Raw genomic sequence first — 12293 nt, forward strand, 5'->3', positions numbered from 1 at the left:
TAATCATGACATATTGTTAGATGTCACTCATGATTTATGAGAATTAATAATTAATTAATCCTCATTACTAATTTAATTGTGAACCCAGAAAATCTCATCTAATATAAATCGTTTTAAAAGAAAAATGGGCAAATTTAGTAATTATGGAATTACTAAATTATAAGTGTAATTATTTATCAAATAAATAAAGATAATTAAATAATTAATATGATTATTTATTTAATTATCAAATAGGATTAGGTTTTTTGCTAGCACCAAAAACCCGGTCCAACAGTACTTAGGGTTTTAAAGTTTATGCCTATAAATAGGCCATTAAACCTATAATCCAGTTAGATCAATTAGTTGAATCAAAACGAAAATTTTAGAGAAAACTTTCATGTCCATTTTTCTCTAAAGTCTCTTAGAGTCTTGACGGTTTCAGGTGGACCGACTTGGCATCTCACGCGTGGGAGATATTAGACGGGTTATCAGCTACGAAATCGAATTTCGTTTCGAGGTAATTTTTTTTTTTTTTGTGTCTTCGATTTAAATCAGAAGATTTAAAAAACATAATACCTCAAAATTTTAATTTTTGTTTCTACTGCGTATGATTCGATCATATTTTTCAACATAATTCGAGTACATACAATCGTTAAAATACAACAAATACGAGCAATATTTTTGGATTGATAAAATCCTAAGACAAATATCCATATTTCTCTTTTCAAACTTTTATTTCAACTTTTGATATTATAAACTAGTTTTTCTACTCTACATTTGAACACATTTTCCATTTTTATAAGGAAATTGAAAATCATAGCCCTTTAATTACAAACAAAAATTTTAATTCTCTATTAAATGGTCCAATCTCTAATTAGGAAAGACCAAAAGAGTAACATGTTCTATTGTTGAAAATAATTATTGTTTTTTTACTCTAATTTTTTATAAACATATAAAACCTAAATTTTTTAACTTTATATTATGAATTACGAAGCATTCTTTTTTAAATAGATGATATGTTATTTTGAAACATAAAATGTTATAACATTTCTATTTATAAACTTATAGTTGAAAATTAAAAAAAAAATGTTTAAAACTGAATAAGGCTCGAGTTTTTGATTAAAGGTTTTATTATCTAATAAAAATTTAGAGTTACAAAATATAAATTTTGTTCTTAACAAATTTTTAATTTTTTTGGTATTTTTTAACTCATATATTATGTATTGTTATAAAGATACAATAACAAATTTGTTTACAACAAAATAGTGTCTCGGGTATACTTTTTGAAAGACTTGTGGACAAATAAACTAGTTAGGGACGTCAATGAGTCTTCCGCAATGACCCTTCATACATCTGTTAAATGAGGAGTGTAACGCCCTGTAAATGATACCACATGTAACCTCTCGTAAATTTCATAATAGATGCTACCGCATTAATTTCAAAGTTTAAATATAAAAGGCGTTAATTAAACTCGTTAGTGATTTTTGTCCCATTCTCATTGAATAATTTAAAATGTTTGGAAGCTTCAATAAATTATTATACCACAGAACCTTAGTCATTTTCCTTACTTTTGGGGTTTCAATTATTTACTTTAATTATTCAAAATGAAATCATCTTAAGATGGGTAATCATATGACTATTAATCGTGTTATAGCATGAACCAACAATCTTCAATGACTTGTATTTTCAATAATGCCCTTTGGAGATGTGAATAAAAGTATGAGCAGGCCACATGATATAACCTCAACATTATCACACTTCAACCTTTATTATTTTATTGTAGAAATGAAGGCCTCAAGACATCCCAACTAGAAATTTGTAATAAATTAAAACTGTCTTAGGTGGTATAATTACAATAACTTGATTTATTGGGAAGAGAATAAAATAAGGGTAATATTAAATAGCCACTTCCTTTTTTGCCTTTGCTTGAGTCTGAGGTACCTGATACACTTGATGTACCTGAAATATGGAATGTTTTAGGGGTATAAAACCCTTAAGTTAGATATTAATATTTAAGTGAATGATCCAATATTATGGTTCGTGCAAATGCACTATGCAATATGTCATGAACTAACTCAATGGTCGTAACTCTAAGGTGTTGCAATCACCCATGCTACCCATCATGTTATCATAAAGTCATAGCCATTCCTGATTTGGAATGGTGTGGTCCAATACCACGTATATGATGCAGCATATTTCATGTCACTAACTATGAATGTAGTGATGCACGTCCAAGTATGTAAAATATATGAACAAATGGTAATAAATGAAAGTACAACATGCAAAAGTTCAGAAGAGTAAGAGTCACCCACATCAGTTACCCGATCCAGTATTGTTCACGATGGTTTGTTGAGATTTTATGCATAAAATGCAGATTTTCGTGAGCCAAATGTTAAATATTTTTATATAAACCTGTAGGGAATAATTTAAGAAGTAATTCTGCAAATTTTAAGGTTAAAAGAGGTCCCCATGCGCCTCCATAAAGGGCCCCACGTGCCCCCACTCGTGGCCAGCATGCGGCGTGTGTATTACATGCATCGGATATTCTCTGACGACGATGACGCTGTAGCTTAGTTTTTTTGGGTTTTTCTCATTCATTTTAATTTCGATTTGACCCTTATTTGTTCATACACCTCCCACTTTCTTCCCTTTATAGGATTATAAAATTAAACAGAACTTACCTCGCTGTTTTACCATGATTCGGGCCCAGATTCTGGCAATGCGAAGTTTTCTCGGCAATGTTCGTATCTCCTTCGTTCCTTCACCAATTTCCCTCGTTTTTCTTGCAGAATCTCCCATTCTTTCTCAAGAACACATTCCCCTATCTCAATTCTCTCATACAACCCCAAATTTGCCTCAAATCCTTATGAATTGCTTTGGTTGGGTTTAGGCCTATTTATAGGGATTTTTGGCCAATTAGGTTGTGCCAGGGACACTTGGCCATTTAGGATTGACCAATTGCTGATTTTTTGTTAGCTTCATAATGGCTAAGTTTTTGGCTTTTATGGTTTCAGCCCATAATTTTCATAAATTACACTTTACCCCTCGTAACTTTGAGAATCCTATTTTTTACCCTCAAAAAGGCATTCCTCCATTTCCAATGATTCTTATAATGCTCCTTGCACTTTTGGGCACCATTCTTAACTCCAAAATGACCTTCAATTATTTTTAAGAAAATACGCTTTTGCCTAAAACCTCATAAAACATATTATATTTTGCCCGAGATCTATCTATTCCTTATTAAATCTTTAATTCATCTTATCTTGTTCAAAAATAACCACTTCTATAAAAATCATGGGTGTTACAAGGAGTCTCTCATTTATAAGGCAAATGAGATTGATAAATGAAATCTCTCTTTAAGATTTACAGCGTAAGACATTAGAAACAGACGAAAGTCTCATAAATAACAGTGCGAGTGACACATGAATTTCTATAGGGTCTCTTGACGCCCGAAAGCCTTAAGATAAACTCTCGAGTGAGGTTACTCGAATGTCTCTTGGTCTTCGTCATTCGATTTTCGTTACTTATTTGATATTTCTGGAGTTTCTTAGTCATCCGATGACTTTATGCACCATTAACTTGTTTATGTAAATCTCTTATTCCAAAAGATTTTTGGGCTTTTTTATTATATTCACTTTTTTAACACAACATTATAAATTAAGAAACATACCAAAAAAAAAGATTTCAAAATTTTTAATAATTAAATACTATTAATTTTAAAAATAGTAGCTCAAATATAATAATTTTATTAAAATATTATTATAAAAAATAGAAAAAAACACATATATATGGATTTTTAAAATTGAATTTAACTAATTTTTTGTATTCTAAACATAACAAATTAAAGTTAAAAATTAAAATCTACAAAAAAATAAAAAATAAATTTCATTCACTCAGGGAAATAAATAAGTAATGATTTAGGAATGAAAAAGAGACAAGAATAGACGACAATGATGACGTGGCCAGTAGTTGTCACATCATTGCTCAATTAGCGTGGCATAACACAACATTGTAATAATAGTGGAAATTAACGATAATGATTTAATTTGGTACGCATCTTAGACCAATGTGGTGTAAGAATTAAGAAAAAATATTTTTTTATTTTAAAATTAAAATTAAACTCAAAGTGTAACAATTTTTAGTAATTTATTTTTCATTTACTTTTAAGTACTTGAACATAGAAAGATTTTTAAATACAAAGAAATAAGTTTTTTATGAGATAATTAATAAGTTCGAGAACATATTTCCTTTTATTTCTAAAAGTTTAAGTTAAATACGTTGGGACGAGTAAAATTTTAATTAAATTAAAATAATTAAATTGAATCAGTCAAAATTATCAGTGCAATTATGTTCAATGTATAAGTTTATTCGATTTAATTTTTAAATTTGACAATTTAAATTATTTTGATTCAATTTGGTCTCAGAATTAAAAAAAAAATCAAAATAACTAAACCGTTTGAAATGTAAAAAACAAAATCGTTTTTACATTTTGTTATTTTGATTTTTTCAATTTTGTTGATTTTTATTTTTATTTTTCAATCTTTTCAATTTTTTGAATTTTTCTGTTTGTTTGATTTGAGAATCTATTTTGTTAATTTGATTTGTGACACAAGTTCGATTTATTCAATTTGAACGATTCAGTAAATTGAATGATTACCCCTAAATAAAACAAAATAAGATGATAACAATATTTTTTATTATAAATATTAATATATAAAATTTAAGGAATGAGTATTTTTTTGCATAATTATATAAAATATATATCTTATTTATTAATAACAAATAAATATATCTAAATAAAATAAAATAGAAGTAAAATACACCAACCACAAACAATAAAGGCCTAATTAATAAACAGGCACCCAATTTTCAAAAATTACATTTACTGTATCCGGAGTTCAAGAGGTTAAAACAGCTTGTTGCCAATATTAGATCACCATCATATTTTGGAAAAATACCCCAAATGCCCTCGCACATTCTCTCTGTCCCACATCTCTCCTCCATTTGCCTGATTTGACAATTTCTTTGCCAGGGTGAACGAAGGGTTAGCATTTCCTCCTTATTCGCTTCCACATCTCCTTGATTTATCTTTCTTGGTTTCACCCGGGGTGTGTTTGATAGGGATAAAAAATAAGATAAAATTTAAATTTTATCTAAATTTTAAGAAATTTTATCAAATAGCTTTTAAATTCTATGAAATTAGAATTCCATCTCAGGGTACGTTTGATAGAGGTGTAAAATGAGAGTGGAATTCCAATTCTCACCCAACCCCTAGGAATTCCAATTCCTTAATTTCAAGGAAAATCTTCATTTTTTGAACTAAGATGGAATTTGAATTCCATAGAATTGAAAAGTTGTTTGATAGAATTTCTTAAAATTTAGATGGAATTCGAATTCTACAATTATTTTCCACCCCTATCTAGAGATGTCAAAAGGGCCGGCCCGGTCTGGCCTGAGTCGGCCCACGGGCTTTTAAACGGGCCGGACCAGCCCTTTTACTAAAAGGGCCGGGCCTAGCCCATAGGGCCTAGCGAGCCGGGTCCGATAGGTGGCTGCACTCCTCACCCTACAATTTAAATAGCGTTAATCAGTTTTGGATGTTCAGTGTTGAAATGGTGAGGAGGTTTAAACTCACTAGTGTGTGAGTGTAGTTGTAGCACAAATATAAATTCCGGACAAGTCCGGGTCGATTCACTGGGAGGTTTATTTAACAAAAGAATGGTTCATTCGGGTTGATTTATCCAAAGAGAGCTAAGTTTTCCTGATTGTGAAAAGTTTTTTTTTTTTTTGAATATTAAAAAGGTCTTGGGTTGAGGCGAGTTCAGAACCAATGCCTTATAAATCTCTTATAGTAATTTAAACAGCAATATTAATCTGAAATAAACAGAGGATCGTTTCGTAGTTATAATTCAAGATACGAATGATTCTTAGCTAAGCAACCCTCATACATGATATGATGGTTCTGGGTTAAGATATCACTGTAAATTTTATTATACTAGAGACTATGATTTGATCGTCTGAGCTTGGGTATATCTCATCTCCAATTCTAGCAACTTTCATACATGGCATGAGAGTTCTAAGTTAGGATGATGACCCAATCCAAACTCACAAAATCATTTATACACTCAACTCGAGTTTAACTCAGATAAATCTTGCATTCATCGAGGTTTGGCTTATCTTGAGATTCAAGAACATTGGACACTGTCCTCGCCTTAACCCAAGATTAGATTTAGCTACTCATTTCTATTTTTAAAATAAATTGGCAGGAATTTAAATGAAGGGAATTAAAAGACAGTATTTAAAAGACTATTTTTTAACCGACCATATAGGCGGTATATAATTTAAAGACAATAATTGAAAGACTATTTTGACCGACCATATAGGCGGTATATAATTGAAAGATAATAATTGAAATTGCAAGAATTTAAAGGCAGAAATTAACCGACCATTTAGGCGGTGGATAATAAAGTAACAATAAATGACATAAGAATTTAAAGGCAGAAATTAACCGACCATTTAGGCGGTGGATAATAAAGTAACAATAAATGACATAAGAATTTAAATAAGAAAAAGAAGAAGTAAGATTTGCAAGAGAAAATAAAAAAAGAACAAGAGCAATTAAAACAACTAAAATTTCATTCAAGAATAATCCTCTCTTACAAGTGCACCTAAGTGCTCTATTTATAGGCTAAAAGATATAATGGAAACCACTTAATTATATAATTTAATAATACAAAATATCTAATTGATGATGTAAGCAATGATGTCATTTTAACCATGATGTAAGCAATGATGTCATCTTATCCCATGATGTAAGCGATGATGTCATCCTATCCCATGATGTAAGCGATGATGTCATCCTATCCCATGATGTAAGCGATGATGTCATCATATCCCATGATGTAAGCGATGATGTCATCATATTTGTGGGACTTGGGCTTTTCATGTTTTTGGGCTTTGGGCCTTCTTTGTGTTGGGCTTGAGCTTGGGCTTGGGCTTGTCTTATGTTGGATTCTATTTGATTGTTGGACCAAGTGCACATGAAACATCCTCTAGACTCCATAGTTGGCCCATGATTTTGAGCAACAATAATGGGTAATCCAACGTCTTCGATTTATGCCCCTAATTAATTGTAGAAGACAGCTTTCTTGCTTCATCCTGTAATAATATATAATGTAAATAATTATTTATTTTAAGCATAATTATAAAACCAAAATAGGGATATAATTCATTAGGATATAGGAAATATTGACCCTTATCACACCCCCCAACTTGAATATTGCTAGTCCCTTAGCAATTAGATTATACACCAGCCATGATCTAATCGCAATACTTGCATGAATATAAAAATTTCAAATTCGAAACCAAAATGCGTAGAGTAGAACATTCAAAATAAGTCGAACATTCAAAATTAGATTTATGGTTAAAGGTCATACAATCTTAGGAATGGCAATCAGAATGATCAATACACAGATTTACTCCCTCGAAGTTTTGACTTTAAACCTTACTGTGGATTTTCCCTCTAATAAAACGATTCCTCAGGTGTACACATAAGGGGGTGCACCGTTATAAGAGTAAATGTATAACAAGTTCAAACTCGGTGTCATCCCAAATACAAAGAATGTATTTTCATGAAAGAACAGGGAAATTAACATAGCTTCATGACTGGAATAATGCCATAGATAAATAACTTCTGAATTTAAACAGAATTCCCTACTCCGAACTCGAATCTTGAGATCACATGATTTATAGCATCAAGAGGGACCAAACTAGGTTGTAATGGGGCTATGAGGTTAATACGGGTTGTCAAAGAAAAGGGTAAAGTGTGCAAATGGTGTGTCAGGATTTTTTTTTTTTTTTGGCACTAATCTCAAATTAGACATATTTTTTTTTCTTCAGCATTTATTTTGAAATACTCATGCTGAAAAGCTAAGAGAACTTCCTTTTTTTTTTTTCTTTTTTTTTTTCTCTTTTTTTTTTATATGAAAATACCGAGATAGACTGATTCCTAGAAACACACCAGGTTGGACAAACTTCAAGTGGTTACGGTTTAGATGAGGGTAATGAAAGGAATTATGCTAAGAACAGCTCAAATGGGCTAACAAAGGGGTTAATGTGAAGAAAGAAAAAGGTTAATAGGCCCAAATTGAAAGAAATTGATCCCCTATCATACTTCTATAAAACAATGTTACTCAGTCAACTAATTCAGAGTTTGAAACCAGCCAAATTCATCCGCTATCATACTAGACATTCAAAGCTAATTGATGCTTTGAAGCTATTGAAAAGATGAGATAAACAATAAAGTATATTTAGAGTAAGTGTTATTTCACTCAGAAGTAACGATTATCAGGCTTAAACACTCACTCGGGTAATAGTCTCTACTTCTGTTGAGGGATCATGCAGTGTGCTAATCAGCTAATTACCATTGCCTTTGACTTTATGACAGATAAACCAATTTCTAATTATTGAACACCCGATGCATGCAAATCATCTATTCTAATTCCATACATATACGTTTTCAAATAAGAAATTAATGCATTCATGATTCATATTGCAAATTCAACTGGCTATCAGTGTATAATTTCAAAGCTTTAGGGATAGCATTATTTAAAGCACACACATTTTTTTTTTTTTTAATTCACACAAAACTACAAGCATGCAATTGCAAATTCACAGTTAAACATAGACCAGATAATTCATAAATATACCTTACTCCCCCCAACTTGAATTGCAGTAATAAAATAGGGTTGTTAGGAATACCTGTAACTCCATAAGTCCATAGATTTACTGTGAACTGCTAAAACTCAAACAAACAAATGAGCATACCATATATATATTTTTATATTTTCACACCAAAATAAAAATTTCATGCAAGTCATAAGATAAACAAAATGCGTCTCAAGAGTACAAAGTACTCCTTACTCAGCCATCTTATCATAGACTCGCCTAACAACATTCCACAGTTTTTTTTTTTTTTTAGAACACAAGAAAAGAAATTTTGTACAAGTCATAGGAGATGCGTCTCAAGAGTACAAAAAATACTCCTTACTCAGCCATCTTATCATAGACTTGCCTAACAACATTCCACAGTTTTTTTTTTTTTTTTTTTTTAGAACACAAGAAAAGAAATTTTGTACAAGTCATAGGAGATGCGTCTCAAGAGTACAAAAAATACTCCTTACTCAGCCATCTTATCATAGACTTGCCTTACAGGGAGAATTCTAAATTAATCGAACCTTTTTGCCGCTTGTTTTTGATTGCCTTAGACCAATCTATCCGAGGCTCATAAGGATCGTGTTGTGGAACATAAGTATGTAATTTCTCTAGCAGCTCCTCGACGGTGGATGCAGAAATAAGAATCTTTCTTGCTGAAGGAGAAATGAACTGTTGGTCCACAGCCTGATCAATAAAAGAGAGCAACCCATCGAAAAAATGGTTAACATTTAAAAGTCCAATGGGTTTGGTATGCAGATTGCTCTTGGCCCAAGAGATTATACAGAAGATTTCTTCAAGTGTACCAAAACCTCCTGGTAAAGCGATGAAAGCGTCTGACTGATAAATCTTACAAGCCATGCGCTCAGACATAGAAGTCGTTTCTACAAGTTGACCGCGTGTAATCCCAGAAATACGTGGTTCAGCCAAAGGGATTGGCATTACACCTACCACATATGATTTTCCAAAAAGTGCAGCTTGTGAAACATAACCATTCAACCCACGACTTCCCCCTCCATACACCAAATTAATCTTTTTCTCTCATAATGTTTTACCTAGTTCGCTTGCTGCAAGTGCGTAACAAATATCACTCCCAAGTTGAGAGCCACAAAGTACACATATGGTTTTGATTCGACGAACTAACTGGCCTTCCATGTTTGTTTCTTTTGTATGCCCTGGAAAGAGGTTTGGCAATCAAAAGTAGCTATACAACAATTCAACAAGAAATAAATACAAACAAAAATCATGCGTATGTACAAGTAGTTGTGATTGTGGCTCACATCTTCCTCTGGTTTTACGTCCAGAAACGGCTTAAACACTTTCTATGAAGCGAGGATAAGCTTCCCATCCAATTTTCTTATAGATTGGCAAACAGGGTCGTTTTTAGTCAGATTCCCAAGACTATAGCATTGGTGGTCACTTATGAACTGGGTTCATAAAGCAAGAAGTTCTCTTTGCACTATTCCACATGGATGCGTCTCAAGAGTCAATCGGATATCATCCAATGACTCCTTACTCAGTCCATCCTTTATGAAACTAATTTTATCTTCTCGATTTACGGACGTAAACCCCACAGATTTGCATCGAGTGTTACAGGTCCAACGAGCACACTTGTGACAATCATTCACTCTTTTAGCTCTTCGTTTCTTTGCAAAACTACTCTTCCCTAAGCCCGGGAAGTGCTTAAAACTAGGTGAAGTTTCGCCAGCTAATCGAACTTTTGCTTCGATCAGCCAACGAATATCTTCAGGGATGTTATTACGCATCAATATCCTAAGTCTTTCACACCTACCAATATAAATTTGTTTCAAATCATTCATTGGGAGAGATGGATAGTACTTGCGGATTTTTGATAGTTGAAGATCCATTTTTTTTTTTTAAATCAAAAGACAACTATAATAAGAGAAAAGTAGAAACTATAAATCTTACAAAATGAACGAAAATACCTTATCGAAGAACAACACAAAGGAGAGGAAACTGAGCTTGCTTGCAGAAGTGTGGTTTGGCTCATACAGATATAGAGTCTCTTATAGAGCAATGGGTGTCACTATTCTATACTTGGCTCGAGGCACGCCATAATTGTAGGGTCAGGCGCGTCTCTTTTTTTCAATGCTTGGTGCCTCCTTTTTCAACATTTGGCAGTGTGCCTCTTCCTTTTTCAACTTTCGGCGTTTCTTTTTCAATGCTTGATGTTTCTTTTTCTTTATAGGATATTGTGTCATTTTTCTTTATAGGGCAGTGTGATTGCACTGCCCTAGAAAAGTGGTTGCCGTCAGCGATATGTCTGTCTCCCTCTTTTCTCTATTTTATTTTATTATATATTTTTAAATATTTTTTAAAGAGTTTTTTTTTTCTTTTCTTCCAGTTAAGAATCAAATAAGTGGTTGCCCACCTATTCGTATAATAACTCCCATTCATTACACCAGTTTTAAAGTTATTTTCAAAATTATGTAAATTAATTTTTCTCATAAATGCACATACATATTTTGAAAATATGTCATCCGGAGGTGTTGGCTTTATTACATTAGAATACGACACATCAATTCGCACAAACACTTCACACATGTTTGGTTTAATTTGATCCCCAATAATATAGACTAGCCCAAAAGACATAAATTTAGGCTCAAGTTTGGCTAGGCCCATGGTATCTTCACATTTGGGCTCTTGGGTTTTATCCTCTTCTTTCTCCCAGGCTTCTTCTTTTCTCACAGCATTTTGGCCCAATTTTTCTTCTATGATTGCTCGTATCATCCTAGGGTCATCAAGTCTCTCAATTGATTCATCATTCCTAGGGATGGGTATCGATTGGACCGACTCTTGACCTATGGGTGCATTGAATGACAATTCCTCCCCAAGACATTGGCCTATGGAATTTTGATTAGGTTGGTTTGGAAACTCTCCAGGTTCACTCACGCTCAAGGTCTGTGTAAACTCGGTCAATTGTTCTAAAATGTCACCTATGGCTCTAGTGGTTTGTTCTTGAAGTTCGACCACTTGTGTATTAAAACTCATTTGACCTTGCATAAACTCCTGAAGTGTGTCCTCTAAACATTTTTCATCCTGAGGTTGATAAGCATCAGATCTAACCCCTTGTTCTAACTCAAATTGGTGAGGTGGTGGAGGAAAAGGTTCATGAGATTGGAACACAGAGTCATTGTTCCAAGGATAATTCCAACGGTTATAGGAACTGGGGTATTCAGCGTAAAGATTTGGGTCATAGCCCGACAGATAAAAATTCTCCCTCTGACTCTGGTCAAAAGAAAACCTCCCCTCACCGGGATCAGGATGGTCAAATGCATTAGAAGTCACAGACATGCTAAAATACTGAGACATAGAGAATATGGAATGACAATTCAACGGCAGATAATGATGCTAATGAATCAATTAATGTTTCAATAACCATACCTGACCGTAATCTCTTGCACTGTTTAGTAACTAAAAGTTATCTAAATATTTTTTTTAAAATTTAATTTTTTTTAATTATTTATATTTTTTTTGAAATATATATATATTTTTTTAGTTTTTATTTTTATTTATTTATTTATTTTAATTTTTGGGTTAGTTAAATTTTTTTTTTCTTTTGTGCTTAATAAAATCATATA

This window comes from Diospyros lotus, chromosome 11, assembly GCF_014633365.1.
Source record: "Diospyros lotus cultivar Yz01 chromosome 11, ASM1463336v1, whole genome shotgun sequence".
In the NCBI taxonomy this organism is placed as follows: Eukaryota; Viridiplantae; Streptophyta; class Magnoliopsida; order Ericales; family Ebenaceae; genus Diospyros; species Diospyros lotus.